Genomic DNA, 18,528 nt, shown 5'->3' on the forward strand with positions numbered 1-18,528 from the left:
CAGCAGCAGAGAAAATGAAACAAAGGGGCCTCCTGGGATAACCACACACTACTTCCTCACAGAGAAGACACAGAGGGTGTGTGAAACAACCCAGGCACAGCAGCCTGGCTAGCTCAGTCGGTAGAGCATAAGACTCTCAATCTCAGGGTCGTGGGTTTGAGCCCCATGTTGGGCGTGATTCTTTTTAAAGGCTTATCCATTTTCGGGTTTAACATTAACTCTCACCTTTTTCAGATATTTCGCTGAGGCTTAAAACTACACACACACACATATCCTGCAGTTTGCCTCACGATTCCCACAGGACTCCACACAACGCAGCACTTCCCGCCCTGGGAGGCGCCGCTGGGAGCGGTCCTAGGCTGAGCCTTTCCTGCGCCCTTTCCTAGCCTGAGCAGCCCGTGCTTACAGCGAGCTCGGAGTCCGCTCCGGTCCGTCCTGTTCCCCCCCCCCATCCTTTCAAAAAGAGGAGTTTAAGGTCTCATCCCCGCTGCTGTTATGATTAAAGTAGGTATGAAAACTACTTTATGTCGGCAGCAGGATTTGATCACGGGACTGGGGAAGATACTGCTCTTGAAAGTGGCACCTTACACAGCTCGGCCATTCCGGCAGCCTCCAGAACACGACTCTGGAAGCTGACTGCCACCTCGCGAAACAGGGAGAGTTCACACTGTTCTCTACTGGACATTTAAGTATGTGCCCAGAGACAGGTTGAGAGGACAGATGCATGTATGTACCAGAGTAAGCTCCAGAAAGACTGATGGGGACATAAGACTGGGGTAGAGCGAGATATGGAGAAAGAGAAAGGTGCCTGTGTCGAGTCAGCAGCAGAGAAAATGAAACAAAGGGGCCTCCTGGGATAACCACACACTACTTCCTCACAAAGAACACACAGAGGGTGTGTGAAATGATATAGGCACAGCAGCGCAGCTAGCTCATTCGGTAGAGCATGAGACTCTTAATCTGAGGGTTGTGTGTTTGAGCCCCACGTTGGGCGTGATGCTTTTTAAAGGCTTTTCCATTTTCAGGTTTAACATTAACTCTCACCTTTTTCAGATATTTCACTGAGGCTTAAAACTACACACACACACATCCTGCAGTTTGCCTCACAATTCCCACAGGACTCCACACAACGCAGCACTTCCCGCCCTGGGAGGCGCCGCTGGGAGCAGTCCTAGGCCGAGCCTTTCCTGTGCCCTTTCCTAGCCTGAGCCGCACGTGCTTACAGCGAGCTCGGAGTCCGCTCCGGTCCGTCCTGTCCCCCCCCATCATTCAAAAAGAGGAGTTTAAGCTCTCATCCCTGCTGTTGTTATGATTAAAGTAGGTATGAACACGACTTTATGTGGGCAGCGGGATTTGATTACGGGACTGGGAAAGATACTGCTCTTGAAGGTGGCACCTTACACCGATCGGCCATTCCGGCAGCCTCCGGAACACAGCTCTGGAGGCTGACTGCCACCTCTCGAAACAGGGAGAGTTCACACTGTTCTCTACTGGACATTTAAGTATGTGCCCAGAGACAGGTTGAGAGGACAGATGCATGTATGTACCAGAGTGAGCTCTAGAGAGACTGATGGGGACATAAGACTGGGGTAGAGCGAGAGATGGACAAAGAGAAAGGTGCCTGTGTCGAGTCAGCAGCAGAGAAAATGAAACAAAGGGCCTCCTGGGATAACCACACACTAATTCCTCACAAAGAACACACAGAGGGTGTGTGAAATGATATAGGCACAGCAGCGCGGCTAGCTCATTCGGTAGAGCATGAGACTCTTAATCTGAGGGTTGTGTGTTTGAGCCCCACGTTGGGCGTGAGGCTTTTCCATTTTCAGGTTTAACATTAACTCTCACCTTTTTCAGATATTTCACTGAGGCTTAAAACTACACACACACACATCCTGCAGTTTGCCTCACAATTCCCACAGGACTCCACACAACGCAGCACTTCCCGCCCTGGGAGGCGCTGCTGGGAGCAGTCCTAGGCCGAGCCTTTCCTGTGCCCTTTCCTAGCCTGAGCCGCACGTGCTTACAGTGAGCTCGGAGTCCGCTCCGGTCCGTCCTGTCCCCCCCCCATCATTCAAAAAGAGGAGTTTAAGCTCTCATCCCCGCTGTTGTTATGATTAAAGTAGGTATGAAAACAACTTTATGTGGGCAGCGGGATTTGATTACGGGACTGGGAAAAATACTGCTCTTGAATGTGGCACCTTACACCGATCGGCCATTCCGGCAGCCTCCGGAACACAGCTCTGGAGGCTGACTGCCACCTCTCGAAACAGGGAGAGTTCACACTGTTCTCTACTGGACATTTAAGTATGTGCCCAGAGACAGGTTGAGAGGACAGTTACATGTATGTACCAGAGTGAGCTCTAGAGAGACTGATGGGGACATAAGACTGGGGTAGAGCGAGAGATGGACAAAGAGAAAGGTGCCTGTGTCGAGTCAGCAGCAGAGAAAATGAAACAAAGGGCCTCCTGGGATAACCACACACTAATTCCTCACAAAGAACACACAGAGGGTGTGTGAAAGGACATAGGCAAAGCAGCCCGGCTAGCTCAGTTGGAAGAGCATGAGACTCTTAATCTCAGGGTTGTGGGTTCGAGCCCCACGTTAGGCGTGATGCTTTTTAAAGGCTTCTCCATTTTCAGGATTAACATTAACTCTCACCTTTTTCAGATATTTCGTTGAGGCTTAAAACTACACACACACACATCCTGCAGTTTGCCTCACGATTCCCACAGGACTCCACACAACGCAGCACTTCCCAACCTGGGAGGCGCCGCTGGGAGCGGTCCTAGGCCGAGCCTTTCCTGCACCCTTTCCTAGCCTGAGCCGCCCGTGCTTACAGCGAGCTCGGAGTCCGCTCCTGTCCGTCCTGTCCCCCCCTCATCCTTTCAAAAAGAGGAGTTTAAGGTCTCATCCCCGCTGGTGTTATGATTAAAGTAGGTATGAAAACTACTTTATGTCGGCAGCAGGATTTGATCACGGGACTGGAGAAGATAGTGCTCTTGAATATGGCACCTTACACCGCACGGCCATTCCGGCAGCCTCCGGAACACGGCTCTGGAGGCTGACTGCCACCTCGCGAAACAGGGAGAGTTCACACTGTTCTCTACTGGACATTTAAGTATATGCCCAGAGACAGGTTGAGAGGACAGATGCATGTATGTACCAGAGTGAGCTCCAGAGAGACTGATGGGGACATAAGACTGGGGTAGAGCGAGAGATGGAGAAAGAGAAAGGTGCCTGTGTCGAGTCAGCAGCAGAGAAAATGAAACAAAGGGGCCTCCTGGGATAACCACACACTACTTCCTCACAGAGAACACACAGAGGGTGTGTGAAACAACCCAGGCACAGCAGCCTGGCTAGCTCAGTCGGTAGAGCATAAGACTCTCAATCTCAGGGTCGTGGGTTTGAGCCCCATGTTGGGCGTGATTCTTTTTAAAGGCTTATCTATTTTCGGGTTTAACATTAACTCTCACCTTTTTCAGATATTTCGCTGAGGCTTAAAACTACACACACACACATATCCTGCAGTTTGCCTCACGATTCCCACAGGACTCCACACAACGCAGCACTTCCCGCCCTGGGAGGCGCCGCTGGGAGCGGTCCTAGGCTGAGCCTTTCCTGCGCCCTTTCCTAGCCTGAGCAGCCCGTGCTTACAGCGAGCTCGGAGTCCGCTCCGGTCCGTCCTGTTCCCCCCCCCCATCCTTTCAAAAAGAGGAGTTTAAGGTCTCATCCCCGCTGCTGTTATGATTAAAGTAGGTATGAAAACTACTTTATGTCGGCAGCAGGATTTGATCACGGGACTGGGGAAGATACTGCTCTTGAAAGTGGCACCTTACACAGCTCGGCCATTCCGGCAGCCTCCAGAACACGACTCTGGAAGCTGACTGCCACCTCGCGAAACAGGGAGAGTTCACACTGTTCTCTACTGGACATTTAAGTATGTGCCCAGAGACAGGTTGAGAGGACAGATGCATGTATGTACCAGAGTAAGCTCCAGAAAGACTGATGGGGACATAAGACTGGGGTAGAGCGAGATATGGAGAAAGAGAAAGGTGCCTGTGTCGAGTCAGCAGCAGAGAAAATGAAACAAAGGGGCCTCCTGGGATAACCACACACTACTTCCTCACAAAGAACACACAGAGGGTGTGTGAAATGATATAGGCACAGCAGCGCAGCTAGCTCATTTGGTAGAGCATGAGACTCTTAATCTGAGGGTTGTGGGTTCGAGCCCCACGTTAGGCGTGATGCTTTTTAAAGGCTTCTCCATTTTCAGGATTAACATTAACTCTCACCTTTTTCAGATATTTTGTTGAGGCTTAAAACTACACACACACACATCCTGCAGTTTGCCTCACGATTCCCACAGGACTCCACACAACGCAGCACTTCCCGCCCTGGGAGGCGCCGCTGTGAGCGGTCCTAGGCCGAGCCTTTCCTGCACCCTTTCCTAGCCTGAGCCGCCCGTGCTTACAGCGAGCTCGGAGTCCGCTCCGGTCCGTCCTGTCCCCCCCTCATCCTTTCAAAAAGAGGAGTTTAAGGTCTCATCCCCGCTGGTGTTATGATTAAAGTAGGTATGAAAACTACTTTATGTCGGCAGCAGGATTTGATCACTGGACTGGGGAAGATAGTGCTCTTGAATATGGCACCTTACACCGCACGGCCATTCCGGCAGCCTCCGGAACACGGCTCTGGAGGCTGACTGCCACCTCGCGAAACAGGGAGAGTTCACACTGTTCTCTACTGGACATTTAAGTATATGCCCAGAGACAGGTTGAGAGGACAGATGCATGTATGTACCAGAGTGAGCTCCAGAGAGACTGATGGGGACATAAGACTGGGGTAGAGCGAGAGATGGAGAAAGAGAAAGGTGCCTGTGTCGAGTCAGCAGCAGAGAAAATGAAACAAAGGGGCCTCCTGGGATAACCACACACTACTTCCTCACAGAGAACACACAGAGGGTGTGTGAAACAACCCAGGCACAGCAGCCTGGCTAGCTCAGTCGGTAGAGCATAAGACTCTCAATCTCAGGGTCGTGGGTTTGAGCCCCATGTTGGGCGTGATTCTTTTTAAAGGCTTATCCATTTTCGGGTTTAACATTAACTCTCACCTTTTTCAGATATTTCGCTGAGGCTTAAAACTACACACACACACATATCCTGCAGTTTGCCTCACGATTCCCACAGGACTCCACACAACGCAGCACTTCCCGCCCTGGGAGGCGCCGCTGGGAGCGGTCCTAGGCTGAGCCTTTCCTGCGCCCTTTCCTAGCCTGAGCAGCCCGTGCTTACAGCGAGCTCGGAGTCCGCTCCGGTCCGTCCTGTTCCCCCCCCCCATCCTTTCAAAAAGAGGAGTTTAAGGTCTCATCCCCGCTGCTGTTATGATTAAAGTAGGTATGAAAACTACTTTATGTCGGCAGCAGGATTTGATCACGGGACTGGGGAAGATACTGCTCTTGAAAGTGGCACCTTACACAGCTCGGCCATTCCGGCAGCCTCCAGAACACGACTCTGGAAGCTGACTGCCACCTCGCGAAACAGGGAGAGTTCACACTGTTCTCTACTGGACATTTAAGTATGTGCCCAGAGACAGGTTGAGAGGACAGATGCATGTATGTACCAGAGTAAGCTCCAGAAAGACTGATGGGGACATAAGACTGGGGTAGAGCGAGATATGGAGAAAGAGAAAGGTGCCTGTGTCGAGTCAGCAGCAGAGAAAATGAAACAAAGGGGCCTCCTGGGATAACCACACACTACTTCCTCACAAAGAACACACAGAGGGTGTGTGAAATGATATAGGCACAGCAGCGCAGCTAGCTCATTCGGTAGAGCATGAGACTCTTAATCTGAGGGTTGTGTGTTTGAGCCCCACGTTGGGCGTGATGCTTTTTAAAGGCTTTTCCATTTTCAGGTTTAACATTAACTCTCACCTTTTTCAGATATTTCACTGAGGCTTAAAACTACACACACACACATCCTGCAGTTTGCCTCACAATTCCCACAGGACTCCACACAACGCAGCACTTCCCGCCCTGGGAGGCGCCGCTGGGAGCAGTCCTAGGCCGAGCCTTTCCTGTGCCCTTTCCTAGCCTGAGCCGCACGTGCTTACAGCGAGCTCGGAGTCCGCTCCGGTCCGTCCTGTCCCCCCCCATCATTCAAAAAGAGGAGTTTAAGCTCTCATCCCTGCTGTTGTTATGATTAAAGTAGGTATGAACACGACTTTATGTGGGCAGCGGGATTTGATTACGGGACTGGGAAAGATACTGCTCTTGAAGGTGGCACCTTACACCGATCGGCCATTCCGGCAGCCTCCGGAACACAGCTCTGGAGGCTGACTGCCACCTCTCGAAACAGGGAGAGTTCACACTGTTCTCTACTGGACATTTAAGTATGTGCCCAGAGACAGGTTGAGAGGACAGATGCATGTATGTACCAGAGTGAGCTCTAGAGAGACTGATGGGGACATAAGACTGGGGTAGAGCGAGAGATGGACAAAGAGAAAGGTGCCTGTGTCGAGTCAGCAGCAGAGAAAATGAAACAAAGGGCCTCCTGGGATAACCACACACTAATTCCTCACAAAGAACACACAGAGGGTGTGTGAAAGGACATAGGCAAAGCAGCCCGGCTAGCTCAGTTGGAAGAGCATGAGACTCTTAATCTCAGGGTTGTGGGTTCGAGCCCCACGTTAGGCGTGATGCTTTTTAAAGGCTTCTCCATTTTCAGGATTAACATTAACTCTCACCTTTTTCAGATATTTCGTTGAGGCTTAAAACTACACACACACACATCCTGCAGTTTGCCTCACGATTCCCACAGGACTCCACACAACGCAGCACTTCCCAACCTGGGAGGCGCCGCTGGGAGCGGTCCTAGGCCGAGCCTTTCCTGCACCCTTTCCTAGCCTGAGCCGCCCGTGCTTACAGCGAGCTCGGAGTCCGCTCCGGTCCGTCCTGTCCCCCCCTCATCCTTTCAAAAAGAGGAGTTTAAGGTCTCATCCCCGCTGGTGTTATGATTAAAGTAGGTATGAAAACTACTTTATGTCGGCAGCAGGATTTGATCACGGGACTGGAGAAGATAGTGCTCTTGAATATGGCACCTTACACCGCACGGCCATTCCGGCAGCCTCCGGAACACGGCTCTGGAGGCTGACTGCCACCTCGCGAAACAGGGAGAGTTCACACTGTTCTCTACTGGACATTTAAGTATATGCCCAGAGACAGGTTGAGAGGACAGATGCATGTATGTACCAGAGTGAGCTCCAGAGAGACTGATGGGGACATAAGACTGGGGTAGAGCGAGAGATGGAGAAAGAGAAAGGTGCCTGTGTCGAGTCAGCAGCAGAGAAAATGAAACAAAGGGGCCTCCTGGGATAACCACACACTACTTCCTCACAGAGAACACACAGAGGGTGTGTGAAACAACCCAGGCACAGCAGCCTGGCTAGCTCAGTCGGTAGAGCATAAGACTCTCAATCTCAGGGTCGTGGGTTTGAGCCCCATGTTGGGCGTGATTCTTTTTAAAGGCTTATCTATTTTCGGGTTTAACATTAACTCTCACCTTTTTCAGATATTTCGCTGAGGCTTAAAACTACACACACACACATATCCTGCAGTTTGCCTCACGATTCCCACAGGACTCCACACAACGCAGCACTTCCCGCTCTGGGAGGCGCCGCTGGGAGCGGTCCTAGGCTGAGCCTTTCCTGCGCCCTTTCCTAGCCTGAGCAGCCCGTGCTTACAGCGAGCTCGGAGTCCGCTCCGGTCCGTCCTGTTCCCCCCCCCCATCCTTTCAAAAAGAGGAGTTTAAGGTCTCATCCCCGCTGCTGTTATGATTAAAGTAGGTATGAAAACTACTTTATGTCGGCAGCAGGATTTGATCACGGGACTGGGGAAGATACTGCTCTTGAAAGTGGCACCTTACACAGCTCGGCCATTCCGGCAGCCTCCAGAACACGACTCTGGAAGCTGACTGCCACCTCGCGAAACAGGGAGAGTTCACACTGTTCTCTACTGGACATTTAAGTATGTGCCCAGAGACAGGTTGAGAGGACAGATGCATGTATGTACCAGAGTAAGCTCCAGAAAGACTGATGGGGACATAAGACTGGGGTAGAGCGAGATATGGAGAAAGAGAAAGGTGCCTGTGTCGAGTCAGCAGCAGAGAAAATGAAACAAAGGGGCCTCCTGGGATAACCACACACTACTTCCTCACAAAGAACACACAGAGGGTGTGTGAAATGATATAGGCACAGCAGCGCAGCTAGCTCATTCGGTAGAGCATGAGACTCTTAATCTGAGGGTTGTGTGTTTGAGCCCCACGTTGGGCGTGATGCTTTTTAAAGGCTTTTCCATTTTCAGGTTTAACATTAACTCTCACCTTTTTCAGATATTTCACTGAGGCTTAAAACTACACACACACACATCCTGCAGTTTGCCTCACAATTCCCACAGGACTCCACACAACGCAGCACTTCCCGCCCTGGGAGGCGCCGCTGGGAGCAGTCCTAGGCCGAGCCTTTCCTGTGCCCTTTCCTAGCCTGAGCCGCACGTGCTTACAGCGAGCTCGGAGTCCGCTCCGGTCCGTCCTGTCCCCCCCCATCATTCAAAAAGAGGAGTTTAAGCTCTCATCCCTGCTGTTGTTATGATTAAAGTAGGTATGAAAACTACTTTATGTGGGCAGCGGGATTTGATTACGGGACTGGGAAAGATACTGCTCTTGAAGGTGGCACCTTACACCGATCGGCCATTCCGGCAGCCTCCGGAACACAGCTCTGGAGGCTGACTGCCACCTCTCGAAACAGGGAGAGTTCACACTGTTCTCTACTGGACATTTAAGTATGTGCCCAGAGACAGGTTGAGAGGACAGATGCATGTATGTACCAGAGTGAGCTCTAGAGAGACTGATGGGGACATAAGACTGGGGTAGAGCGAGAGATGGACAAAGAGAAAGGTGCCTGTGTCGAGTCAGCAGCAGAGAAAATGAAACAAAGGGCCTCCTGGGATAACCACACACTAATTCCTCACAAAGAACACACAGAGGGTGTGTGAAATGATATAGGCACAGCAGCGCGGCTAGCTCATTCGGTAGAGCATGAGACTCTTAATCTGAGGGTTGTGTGTTTGAGCCCCACGTTGGGCGTGAGGCTTTTCCATTTTCAGGTTTAACATTAACTCTCACCTTTTTCAGATATTTCACTGAGGCTTAAAACTACACACACACACATTCTGCAGTTTGCCTCACAATTCCCACAGGACTCCACACAACGCAGCACTTCCCGCCCTGGGAGGCGCAGCTCGGAGCAGTCCTAGGCCGAGCCTTTCCTGTGCCCTTTCCTAGCCTGAGCCGCACGTGCTTACAGCGAGCTCGGAGTCCGCTCCGGTCCGTCCTGTCCCCCCCCATCATTCAAAAAGAGGAGTTTAAGCTCTCATCCCCGCTGTTGTTATGATTAAAGTAGGTATGAAAACAACTTTATGTGGGCAGCGGGATTTGATTACGGGACTGGGAAAAATACTGCTCTTGAATGTGGCACCTTACACCGATCGGCCATTCCGGCAGCCTCCGGAACACAGCTCTGGAGGCTGACTGCCACCTCTCGAAACAGGGAGAGTTCACACTGTTCTCTACTGGACATTTAAGTATGTGCCCAGAGACAGGTTGAGAGGACAGTTACATGTATGTACCAGAGTGAGCTCTAGAGAGACTGATGGGGACATAAGACTGGGGTAGAGCGAGAGATGGACAAAGAGAAAGGTGCCTGTGTCGAGTCAGCAGCAGAGAAAATGAAACAAAGGGCCTCCTGGGATAACCACACACTAATTCCTCACAAAGAACACACAGAGGGTGTGTGAAAGGACATAGGCAAAGCAGCCCGGCTAGCTCAGTTGGAAGAGCATGAGACTCTTAATCTCAGGGTTGTGGGTTCGAGCCCCACGTTAGGCGTGATGCTTTTTAAAGGCTTCTCCATTTTCAGGATTAACATTAACTCTCACCTTTTTCAGATATTTCGTTGAGGCTTAAAACTACACACACACACATCCTGCAGTTTGCCTCACGATTCCCACAGGACTCCACACAACGCAGCACTTCCCAACCTGGGAGGCGCCGCTGGGAGCGGTCCTAGGCCGAGCCTTTCCTGCACCCTTTCCTAGCCTGAGCCGCCCGTGCTTACAGCGAGCTCGGAGTCCGCTCCGGTCCGTCCTGTCCCCCCCTCATCCTTTCAAAAAGAGGAGTTTAAGGTCTCATCCCCGCTGGTGTTATGATTAAAGTAGGTATGAAAACTACTTTATGTCGGCAGCAGGATTTGATCACGGGACTGGGGAAGATAGTGCTCTTGAATATGGCACCTTACACCGCACGACCATTCCGGCAGCCTCCGGAACACGGCTCTGGAGGCTGACTGCCACCTCGCGAAACAGGGAGAGTTCACACTGTTCTCTACTGGACATTTAAGTATATGCCCAGAGACAGGTTGAGAGGACAGATGCATGTATGTACCAGAGTGAGCTCCAGAGAGACTGATGGGGACATAAGACTGGGGTAGAGCGAGAGATGGAGAAAGAGAAAGGTGCCTGTGTCGAGTCAGCAGCAGAGAAAATGAAACAAAGGGGCCTCCTGGGATAACCACACACTACTTCCTCACAGAGAACACACAGAGGGTGTGTGAAACAACCCAGGCACAGTAGCCTGGCTAGCTCAGTCGGTAGAGCATAAGACTCTCAATCTCAGGGTCGTGGGTTTGAGCCCCATGTTGGGCGTGATTCTTTTTAAAGGCTTATCCATTTTCGGGTTTAACTTTAACTCTCACCTTTTTCAGATATTTCGCTGAGGCTTAAAACTACACACACACACATATCCTGCAGTTTGCCTCACGATTCCCACAGGACTCCACACAACGCAGCACTTCCCGCCCTGGGAGGCGCCGCTGGGAGTTGTCCTAGGCCGAGCCTTTCCTGCGCCCTTTCCTAGCCTGAGCCGCCGGTGCTTACAGCGAGCTCGGAGTCCGCTCCGGTCCGTCCTGTTCCCCCCCCCCATCCTTTCAAAAAGAGGAGTTTAAGGTCTCATCCCCGCTGCTGTTATGATTAAAGTAGGTATGAAAACTACTTTATGTCGGCAGCAGGATTTGATCACGGGACTGGGGAAGATACTGCTCTTGAAAGTGGCACCTTACACAGCTCGGCCATTCCGGCAGCCTCCAGAACACGACTCTGGAAGCTGACTGCCACCTCGCGAAACAGGGAGAGTTCACACTGTTCTCTACTGGACATTTAAGTATGTGCCCAGAGACAGGTTGAGAGGACAGATGCATGTATGTACCAGAGTAAGCTCCAGAAAGACTGATGGGGACATAAGACTGGGGTAGAGCGAGATATGGAGAAAGAGAAAGGTGCCTGTGTCGAGTCAGCAGCAGAGAAAATGAAACAAAGGGGCCTCCTGGGATAACCACACACTACTTCCTCACAAAGAACACACAGAGGGTGTGTGAAATGATATAGGCACAGCAGCGCAGCTAGCTCATTTGGTAGAGCATGAGACTCTTAATCTGAGGGTTGTGTGTTTGAGCCCCACGTTGGGCGTGATGCTTTTTAAAGGCTTTTCCATTTTCAGGTTTAACATTAACTCTCACCTTTTTCAGATATTTCACTGAGGCTTAAAACTACACACACACACATCCTGCAGTTTGCCTCACAATTCCCACAGGACTCCACACAACGCAGCACTTCCCGCCCTGGGAGGCGCCGCTGGGAGCAGTCCTAGGCCGAGCCTTTCCTGTGCCCTTTCCTAGCCTGAGCCGCACGTGCTTACAGCGAGCTCGGAGTCCGCTCCGGTCCGTCCTGTCCCCCCCATCATTCAAAAAGAGGAGTTTAAGCTCTCATCCCTGCTGTTGTTATGATTAAAGTAGGTATGAAAACTACTTTATGTGGGCTGCAGGATTTGATTACGGGACTGGGAAAGATACTGCTCTTGAAGGTGGCACCTTTCACCGATCGGCCATTCCGGCAGCCTCCGGAACACAGCTCTGGAGGCTGACTGCCACCTCTCGAAACAGGGAGAGTTCACACTGTTCTCTACTGGACATTTAAGTATGTGCCCAGAGACAGGTTGAGAGGACAGATGCATGTATGTACCAGAGTGAGCTCTAGAGAGACTGATGGGGACATAAGACTGGGGTAGAGCGAGAGATGGACAAAGAGAAAGGTGCCTGTGTCGAGTCAGCAGCAGAGAAAATGAAACAAAGGGCCTCCTGGGATAACCACACACTAATTCCTCACAAAGAACACACAGAGGGTGTGTGAAAGGACATAGGCAAAGCAGCCCGGCTAGCTCAGTTGGAAGAGCATGAGACTCTTAATCTCAGGGTTGTGGGTTCGAGCCCCACGTTAGGCGTGATGCTTTTTAAAGGCTTCTCCATTTTCAGGATTAACATTAACTCTCACCTTTTTCAGATATTTCGTTGAGGCTTAAAACTACACACACACACATCCTGCAGTTTGCCTCACGATTCCCACAGGACTCCACACAACGCAGCACTTCCCGCCCTGGGAGGCGCCGCTGGGAGCGGTCCTAGGCCGAGCCTTTCCTGCACCCTTTCCTAGCCTGAGCCGCCCGTGCTTACAGCGAGCTCGGAGTCCGCTCCGGTCCGTCCTGTCCCCCCCTCATCCTTTCAAAAAGAGGAGTTTAAGGTCTCATCCCCGCTGGTGTTATGATTAAAGTAGGTATGAAAACTACTTTATGTCGGCAGCAGGATTTGATCACGGGACTGGGGAAGATAGTGCTCTTGAATATGGCACCTTACACCGCACGGCCATTCCGGCAGCCTCCGGAACACGGCTCTGGAGGCTGACTGCCACCTCGCGAAACAGGGAGAGTTCACACTGTTCTCTACTGGACATTTAAGTATATGCCCAGAGACAGGTTGAGAGGACAGATGCATGTATGTACCAGAGTGAGCTCCAGAGAGACTGATGGGGACATAAGACTGGGGTAGAGCGAGAGATGGAGAAAGAGAAAGGTGCCTGTGTCGAGTCAGCAGCAGAGAAAATGAAACAATGGGGCCTCCTGGGATAACCACACACTACTTCCTCACAGAGAACACACAGAGGGTGTGTGAAACAACCCAGGCACAGCAGCCTGGCTAGCTCAGTCGGTAGAGCATAAGACTCTCAATCTCAGGGTCGTGGGTTTGAGCCCCATGTTGGGCGTGATTCTTTTTAAAGGCTTATCCATTTTCGGGTTTAACATTAACTCTCACCTTTTTCAGATATTTCGCTGAGGCTTAAAACTACACACACACACATATCCTGCAGTTTGCCTCACGATTCCCACAGGACACCACACAACGCAGCACTTCCCGCCCTGGGAGGCGCCGCTGGGAGCGGTCCTAGGCCGAGCCTTTCCTGTGCCCTTTCCTAGCCTGAGCCGCACGTGCTTACAGCGAGCTCGGAGTCCGCTCCGGTCCGTCCTGTCCCCCCCCATCATTCAAAAAGAGGAGTTTAAGCTCTCATCCCCGCTGTTGTTATGATTAAAGTAGGTATGAAAACAACTTTATGTGGGCAGCGGGATTTGATTACGGGACTGGGAAAAATACTGCTCTTGAATGTGGCACCTTACACCGATCGGCCATTCCGGCAGCCTCCGGAACACAGCTCTGGAGGCTGACTGCCACCTCTCGAAACAGGGAGAGTTCACACTGTTCTCTACTGGACATTTAAGTATGTGCCCAGAGACAGGTTGAGAGGACAGTTACATGTATGTACCAGAGTGAGCTCTAGAGAGACTGATGGGGACATAAGACTGGGGTAGAGCGAGAGATGGACAAAGAGAAAGGTGCCTGTGTCGAGTCAGCAGCAGAGAAAATGAAACAAAGGGCCTCCTGGGATAACCACACACTAATTCCTCACAAAGAACACACAGAGGGTGTGTGAAAGGACATAGGCAAAGCAGCCCGGCTAGCTCAGTTGGAAGAGCATGAGACTCTTAATCTCAGGGTTGTGGGTTCGAGCCCCACGTTAGGCGTGATGCTTTTTAAAGGCTTCTCCATTTTCAGGATTAACATTAACTCTCACCTTTTTCAGATATTTTGTTGAGGCTTAAAACTACACACACACACATCCTGCAGTTTGCCTCACGATTCCCACAGGACTCCACACAACGCAGCACTTCCCAACCTGGGAGGCGCCGCTGGGAGCGGTCCTAAGCCCAGCCTTTCCTGCACCCTTTCCTAGCCTGAGCCGCCCGTGCTTACAGCGAGCTCGGAGTCCGCTCCGGTCCGTCCTGTCCCCCCCTCATGCTTTCAAAAAGAGGAGTTTAAGGTCTCATCCCCGCTGGTGTTATGATTAAAGTAGGTATGAAAACTACTTTATGTCGGCAGCAGGATTTGATCACGGGACTGGGGAAGATAGTGCTCTTGAATATGGCACCTTACACCGCACAGCCATTCCGGCAGCCTCCGGAACACGGCTCTGGAGGCTGACTGCCACCTCGCGAAACAGGGAGAGTTCACACTGTTCTCTACTGGACATTTAAGTATATGCCCAGAGACAGGTTGAGAGGACAGATGCATGTATGTACCAGAGTGAGCTCCAGAGAGACTGATGGGGACATAAGACTGGGGTAGAGCGAGAGATGGAGAAAGAGAAAGGTGCCTGTGTCGAGTCAGCAGCAGAGAAAATGAAACAAAGGGGCCTCCTGGGATAACCACACACTACTTCCTCACAGAGAACACACAGAGGGTGTGTGAAACAACCCAGGCACAGCAGCCTGGCTAGCTCAGTCGGTAGAGCATAAGACTCTCAATCTCAGGGTCGTGGGTTTGAGCCCCATGTTGGGCGTGATTCTTTTTAAAGGCTTATCCATTTTCGGGTTTAACATTAACTCTCACCTTTTTCAGATATTTCGCTGAGGCTTAAAACTACACACACACACATATCCTGCAGTTTGCCTCACGATTCCCACAGGACTCCACACAACGCAGCACTTCCCGCCCTGGGAGGCGCCGCTGGGAGCGGTCCTAGGCCGAGCCTTTCCTGCGCCCTTTCCTAGCCTGAGCCGCCCGTGCTTACAGCGAGCTCGGAGTCCGCTCCGGTCCGTCCTGTCCACCCCCCATCTTTTCAAAAAGAGCAGTTTAAGGTATCATCCCCGCTGGTGTTATGATTAAAGTATGTATGAAAACTACTTTATGTCGGCAGCGGTATTTGATCACAGGACTGGGGAAGATATTGCTCTTGAATGGGGCACTTTACACCTCTCAGCCATTCCGGCAGCCTGTGGAACATGGCTCTGGAGGCTGACTGCCACCTCGCGAAACAGAGAGAGTTCACACTGTTCTCTACTGGCCATTTAAGTATGTGCCCAGAGACAGGTTGAGAGGACAGATGCATGTATGTACCAGATTGAGCTCCAGAGAGACTGATGGGGACATAAGACTGGGGTAGAGCGAGAGATGGAGAAAGAGAAAGGTGCCTGTGTCGAATCAGCAGCAGAGAAAATGAAACAAAGGGGCCTCCTGGGATAACCACACACTACTTCCTCACAAAGAACACACAGAGGGTGTGTGAAATGACATAGGTACAGCAGCCTGGTTAGCTCAGTCGGTACAGCATGAGACTCTTAATCTCAGGGTCGTGGGTTCGAGCCCCATGTTGGGCGTGATGCTTTTTAAAGGCTTATCCATTTTTGGGTTTAACATTAACTCTCACCTTTTTCAGATATTTCGCTGAGGCTTAAAACTACACACACACACACACATCCTGCAGTTTGCCTCACGATTCCCACAGGACTCCACACAACGCAGCACTTCCCACCCTGGGAGGCGCCGCTGGGAGCGGTCCTAGGCCAAGCCTTTCCTGCGCCCTTTCCTAGCCTGAGCCGCCCGTGCTTACAGCGAGCTCAGAGTCCGCTCCGGTCGGTCCTGTCCACCCCCATCCTTTCAAAAAGAAGAGTTTAAGGTCTAATCCCCGCTGGTGTTATGATTAAAGTAGGTATGAAAACTACTTTATGTCGGCAGCGGGAATTGATTACGGGATTGGGGAAGATACTGCTCTTGAATGTGGCACCTTACACCGCTCGGAAATTCCGGCAGCCTCCGGAACACGGCTCTGGAGGCTGACTGCCACCTCGCGAAACAGGGAGAGTTCACACTGTTCTCTACTGGACATTTAAGTATGTCCCCAGAGACAGGTTGAGAGGACAGATGAATGTATGTACCAGAGTGAGCTCCAGAGAGACTGATGGGGCCATATGACTGGGGTAGAGCGAGAGATGGAGAAAGAGAAAGGTGCCTGTGTCGAGTCAGCAGCAGAGAAAATGAAACAAAGGGGCCTCCTGGGATAACCACACACTACTTCCTCACAAAGAACACACAGAGTGTGTGTGAAATTACATAGGCAAAGCAACCCGGCTAGCTCAGTCGGAAGAGCATGAGACTCTTAATCTCAGGGTTGTGGGTTCGAGCCCCACGTTAGGCGTGATGCTTTTTAAAGGCTTCTCCATTTTCAGAATTAACATTAACTCTCACCTTTTTCAGATATTTCGTTGAGGCTTAAAACTACACACACACACATCCTGCAGTTTGCCTCACGATTCCCACAGGACTCCACACAACGCAGCACTTCCAGCCCAGGAAGGCGCCACTGGGAGCGGTCCTAGGCCGAACCTTTCCTGCGCTCTTTCCTAGCCTGAGCCGCCCGTGCTTACAGCGAGCTCTGAGTCCTCTCCGGTCCGTCCTGTCACCCCCCATCCTTTCAAAAAGAGGAGTTTAAGGTCTCATCCCCGCTGGTGTTATGATTAAAGTAGGTATGAAAACTACTTTATGTCGGCAGCGGGATTTGATCACGGGACTGGGGAAGATACTGCTCTTGAATATGGCACCTTACACCGCACGGCCATTCCAGCAGCCTCCTGAACACCGCTCTAGAGGCTGACTGCCACCTCGCGAAACAGGGAGAGTTCACACTGTTCTCTACTGGACATTTAAGTATGTGCCCAGAGACAGGTTGAGAGGACAGATGAATGTATGTACCAGAGTGAGCTCCAGAGAGACTGATGGGTCCATATGACTGGGGTAGAGCGAGAGATGGAGAAAGAGAAAGGTGCCTGTGTCGAGTCAGCAGCAGAGAAAATGAAACAAAGGGGCCTCCTGGGATAACCACACACTACTTCCTCACAAAGAACACACAAAGGGTGTGTGAAATAACAAAGGCGCAGCAGGCCGGCTAGCTCAGTTGGTAGAACATGAGACTCTTAATCTCAGGGTTGTGGGTTCGAGCCCCACATTGGGCGTGATGCTTTTTAAAGGCTTCTCCATTTTTGGGTTTAACATTAACTCTCACCTTTTTCAGATATTTCGCTGAGGCTTAAAACTACACACACACACATCCTGCAGTTTGCCTCACGATTCCCACAGGACTCCACACAACGCAGCACTTCCCGCCCTGGGAGGCGCCGCTGGGAGCGGTCCTAGGCCGAGCCTTTCCTGCGCCCTTTCCTAGCCTGAGCCGCCCGTGCTTACAGCGAGCTCGGAGTCCGCTCCGGTCCGTCCTGTCCCCCCCTCATCCTTTCAAAAAGAGGAGTTTAAGGTCTCATCCCCGCTGGTGTTATGATTAAAGTAGGTATGAAAACTACTTTATGTCGGCAGCAGGATTTGATCACGGGACTGGGGAAGATAGTGCTCTTGAATATGGCACCTTACACCGCACGGCCATTCCGGCAGCCTCCGGAACACGGCTCTGGAGGCTGACTGCCACCTCGCTAAACAGGGAGAGTTCACACTGTTCTCTACTGGACATTTAAGTATGTGCCCAGAGACAGTTTGAGAGGACAGATGCATGTATGTACCAGAGTGAGCTCCAGAGAGACTGATGGGGACATAAGACTGGGGTAGAGCGAGAGATGGAGAAAGAGAAAGGTGCCTGTGTCGAGTCAGCAGCTGAGAAAATGAAACAAAGGGGCCTCCTGGGATAAACACACACTACTTCCTCACAGAGAACACACAGAGGGTGTGTGAAAAAACCCAGGCAAAGCAGCCTGGCTAGCTCAGTCGGTAGAGCATAAGACTCTCAATCTCAGGGTCGTGGGTTTGAGCCCCATGTTGGGCGTGATGCTTTTTAAAGGCTTATCCATTTTTGGGTTTAACATTAACTGTCACCTTTTTCAGATATTTCGCTGAGGCTTAAAACTACACACACACACACATCCTGCAGTTTGCCTCACGATTCCCACAGGACTCCACACAACGCAGCACTTCCCGCCCTGGGAGGCGCCGCTGGGAGCGGTCCTAGGCTGAGCCTTTCCTGCGCCCTTTCCTAGCCTGAGCAGCCCGTGCTTACAGCGAGCTCGGAGTCCGCTCCGGTCCATCCTGTCCCCACTCATCCTTTCAAAAAGAGGAGATTAAAGTCTCATCTCCGCTGTTGTAATGATTAAAGTAGGTATGAAAACTACTTTATGTCGGCAGCAGGATTTGATCACAGGACTGGGGAAGATACTGCTCTTGAAGGTGGCACCTTACACCGCTCGGCCATTCCGGCAGCCTCCGGAA

At 51.5% G+C, this 18,528-nt stretch overlaps 8 non-coding genes across 8 annotated transcripts; all 8 read left to right on the forward strand.

The window, feature by feature from the left end:
* Positions 1-102: 102 nt before the first annotated feature.
* On the forward strand, positions 103-175 carry TRNAE-CUC (transfer RNA glutamic acid (anticodon CUC)). The gene has a single exon. It is a non-coding gene; the product is annotated as a tRNA-Glu (tRNA).
* Positions 176-3,350: 3,175 nt separating this feature from the next.
* TRNAE-CUC (transfer RNA glutamic acid (anticodon CUC)) lies at positions 3,351-3,423 on the forward strand. Its single transcript has one exon. It is a non-coding gene; the product is annotated as a tRNA-Glu (tRNA).
* Positions 3,424-4,984: 1,561 nt separating this feature from the next.
* TRNAE-CUC (transfer RNA glutamic acid (anticodon CUC)) lies at positions 4,985-5,057 on the forward strand. Its single transcript has one exon. It is a non-coding gene; the product is annotated as a tRNA-Glu (tRNA).
* A 2,373-nt stretch (positions 5,058-7,430) lies between these two features.
* TRNAE-CUC (transfer RNA glutamic acid (anticodon CUC)) lies at positions 7,431-7,503 on the forward strand. Its single transcript has one exon. It is a non-coding gene; the product is annotated as a tRNA-Glu (tRNA).
* A 3,174-nt stretch (positions 7,504-10,677) lies between these two features.
* Positions 10,678-10,750, forward strand: TRNAE-CUC (transfer RNA glutamic acid (anticodon CUC)). Its single transcript has one exon. It is a non-coding gene; the product is annotated as a tRNA-Glu (tRNA).
* A 2,372-nt stretch (positions 10,751-13,122) lies between these two features.
* Positions 13,123-13,195, forward strand: TRNAE-CUC (transfer RNA glutamic acid (anticodon CUC)). Its single transcript has one exon. It is a non-coding gene; the product is annotated as a tRNA-Glu (tRNA).
* A 1,556-nt stretch (positions 13,196-14,751) lies between these two features.
* TRNAE-CUC (transfer RNA glutamic acid (anticodon CUC)) lies at positions 14,752-14,824 on the forward strand. Its single transcript has one exon. It is a non-coding gene; the product is annotated as a tRNA-Glu (tRNA).
* A 3,191-nt stretch (positions 14,825-18,015) lies between these two features.
* TRNAE-CUC (transfer RNA glutamic acid (anticodon CUC)) lies at positions 18,016-18,088 on the forward strand. The gene has a single exon. It is a non-coding gene; the product is annotated as a tRNA-Glu (tRNA).
* The last annotated feature ends 440 nt before the right edge of the window (positions 18,089-18,528 follow it).

Source organism: Pleurodeles waltl, chromosome 6, assembly GCF_031143425.1.
Source record: "Pleurodeles waltl isolate 20211129_DDA chromosome 6, aPleWal1.hap1.20221129, whole genome shotgun sequence".
Classification (NCBI taxonomy): Eukaryota; Metazoa; Chordata; class Amphibia; order Caudata; family Salamandridae; genus Pleurodeles; species Pleurodeles waltl.